Source organism: Anopheles cruzii, chromosome 2 (assembly GCF_943734635.1).
Source record: "Anopheles cruzii chromosome 2, idAnoCruzAS_RS32_06, whole genome shotgun sequence".
NCBI classification, from domain to species: domain Eukaryota; kingdom Metazoa; phylum Arthropoda; class Insecta; order Diptera; family Culicidae; genus Anopheles; species Anopheles cruzii.
The window spans coordinates 16,644,333-16,647,916 of NC_069144.1; positions in this window are offsets into that span (position 1 = coordinate 16,644,333).

Consider the following 3,584-nt stretch of genomic DNA (forward strand, 5'->3'; position numbering starts at 1 on the left):
TATAACACTGTCAGACAGGCTTACGATCATGCAGCACTAAGTAGAACTAATGGATTCGTACAATTTTGCACTACGGAAAGCAATACAAAGCAATTAATCCGCAGACCGAGCACCATCCGAGCACTGGCTTTGTTGGAAACAGTAGAAGAATATTGCCTCGTAGGTTATGTTTATTGATGCACATTCTTCTGGAGACACTTTTTCGGACGACAAGGAAAAAAAAGGTGTGCACTTTCACATCCGCATATTCAACGAAAGCGAATTATTGTTCCGCAAGCCATTCGAGCGAAATCAACTGACACAATTTAGCGTGTCTTAATCCCTTCCATGTCGTCCATGACACAAGCTCGAAAAGTAATGGGATGTGCTACGTCCTCCCATAACGATGACAAAACGCGTTTTTCTCTTCAATTTAGTCAGAAACAGAAACATTACGTAACCGCTTCACTTTCTGAACTTTCACCACGCACTTATCGATAAGTTAAAGATCTTACGTGTTTTAGCCAGCGGCCGTGACGCTGCAGCATAATTTTCCTAAATCCCGTTCCAAGATTTTTCGATTTTTCACCGAGTTGCTGTAGCTGCTCTGAGCGGCTAAACAGCGGCAGCAGTGCTGCCAGGTTACTGCAAAATATTGCTGTCAAACGCCGCACCGAAGAAGCGTTATGCGTTACGTACGTTACATACGAAATCAAAGAAATTCAAAGCGTTCAATTGGTTTTTGGCCGGTACAAAATTTCATTTTATTCGATATAGAAAATGCACATTTTCATATGTTTGAAATGATGAAAAAGACAAACATCTGCTCAACTCAAAAAAAGATTGAATAAAGCGATGAAAAAGTATTTCGTACGAGAAGAGAAGAAAATAATCAAAATGATCTCGATAGCCGAGTCACACAAATGTGTATAGCTTGGCGCAGAAGGTTACGACGGTCAAATAATAAATCCAACACTGTAATAATCTAATAATAATCCGACTAATAATCTGTAATTATTAATATTAATTAATTAACGTTTTGCTTGGTTGTGAACGAAGAATCTAGGACTTGGGGTTAGCGTTTAAGGCAAATGTTTCCGTTCATAATCCATTGTTCGTTAATATCGTGTTCCATATAAGTCGATTTTGCATGATGGAATCATGTCGTGGAGCGATGCAACCATTTCCTCATTTACCTTACAGCGTTCGATGACTAGCCTTTCCAGCATAGGGAACGCTTTCGGTATCTCGAAAAGCCTACGAGCCGTTAGCTTCACTCGCCGAAGATGTAACGGTTTGCCGCCGGAAGATAAGAAAAAATGTTAGCCCATTAATCTTACAACTATCAACTCGTGTATCCCAACAACTCACCTCCCGACAGAATGAAAATTTCAAAAACCGAACGGTGGGTAGGTGAACTTTACTTAAATCTTTAATAGTCATCATGCATAATTCCAGGTCACGTAGGAGTGGTAGCCTTTCCAAGGACTTGAATACACGCGGTGGCTAAAACATGTAAGAGCAAAGTAATTGTATTGGCCACCTTTTCGCCGGCACATGCAGCAATACAGCTCTTGAATAACCTTACCCAACAAAAGTCTAGTATAATTGAATCGATGTGTGAGCAATATTTGCAGATCACATCGAAGAATTTGGCATTACGGGAGTCACGAGCATAGAATGATTCAATGAATTCCAAACATTTTAATTGTGGCGCAATCTGTTTGGTCAATAAACTCCAATGATGAATGTCGCATATTTCATGGAAAGAGAGCTTTTCGAGTGAAGAAATCACTCCACATCCCTTAAAAACATCCACGCTCACATCTTCAAATACCTCGTCAATGATTTCAAGATGCTGCAAGAAGGAATCGTATCGAATAAGTCAGGGTCGGAACATTGCTGTGCAAAATATGTGCTTACCTTGAGCTTGGTTAGCTGATCCAAGCTCCTCAAATCTCCTTTCCGGTGAAGGTTTGATGTAGTAAGCGCCAAATACGTGATATTGCGACAATGGCTCGTGATGATTTGGAACAAGTCTAACGGGATCGCGTTGTAGATCACGAGCTTTTGAATGGAGGAGTGCCTTCGAAAAAAATCTAAACTTAACTGAGGAGTGGTCGTTGTTACGTAACGTAAATGCAACTCCCTGAGTCGAGGGAAGTTTAGTAGAAACATCTGTTCGGATACATCGTCCACATCAACCACTTTCAGCTGAGGGCTGAAATGCTCTAAAACGTCGAAAAACGCTCCTTCGTCGTTATTCAAGTGCAGCTGTTCTAAGCGCGGGGAGTTGGTAGGTAAATTGAGGGCATCTCTGAACAGTGGCATCTTAGTAGTGTAGAGATCTAGATATTTCAACTTAACTAGAGCTGGAAACGACGCGGTTTCGGTGTGTTCAGCCGATAAGGGCATGTAAATCTTCAATTCCTGCAGATTCGGGACTTTTAAGAGAAATTTTCTAAGCAGGGTTATGTTGACGAACGAATCAATTTGCAAACTAGTAATCGATAACCCGAACTTGTGCAATATCTTTTCTGACATTCCTTCGGCAAATTTCGTTGTAGCGTCGTTGGAAAATTCTAAGTAAATGTTGCGATAGCTTCGTTTACTATTCAGCAAAACAGAGCACTCGTCAGGCTTGGGTCGCAGCAACACTCGATCCATCCGGCGACCCAAAAACACGAGGTTAGACCACCGTTGGCAGACAAGAGCAGCTCTTCTCATGTCGGCCACGTCGAGGTGGTCAAATATGCAGCATAGAACCTTAAATGAAATACAAACGTTAGTGGCACTGCTAAACTACAGTTACTTTCAACTTTTGCTTCCTAACCTCATCCGGCAAATGCGAAAGATTCATTGTACTTCCTCGCAAACGAACTAGAACAACGATTTGCACTGAACAACTGAAAATATTGAAAAGCGGAAAAGCAACTGACAATCGATTGACGTGCGTCAAATGTAGCGACCCTATCTGCGGTGCCACACGGCACGAAACAGATTTGACACCAAGTTACATGTTGCGCGTAACTGTTTCGTGCCGTGTGGCACCACAGGAAGAAAAACCTTAAGTGATGCCAAAGAAAAAAAAATGACAGCTGTCAGTTCGATAGCCGGTGCTGATGGTTCAAATTCAGGATGATTGGGAGACATATTTTCATTTAACGTTTTAAAAGTCTTAGTTTTCAACATCAATTCAAGGGCGATGTGATATGAAATCCTTCTCTACTTTACTGGTAGTAATTATTATATTTTTGTTGCATCTAAGTGCTAAGCTTCGCGTTGTAACGGACAAATTGGTTAGTCAACATAGTCAACCCTGCCGATTGAAAAGGCTGCTGTCAAACGGTGGTCCTCAAAACAAATCCGGATTGATGCGAGTTTGTCGGCTTCGAGCTTGCTTGTGCCCTTAAAACAGTGTTCGTTTGTGTATTGCGCTTTTTAATCTCTGTTCGAATTACATGTTTGGTCTATGGCAAAATCAATTGTTCTGCGTCTTGTGTGTTTCACGAAAAGGGTTCTGTTTTCTCCGTTGTATTTTGCGTGCGCAGTAATGATGGATGTGATGTGCGACAGTGTGTAATAAAAAGTGAACTAGAGTCGGG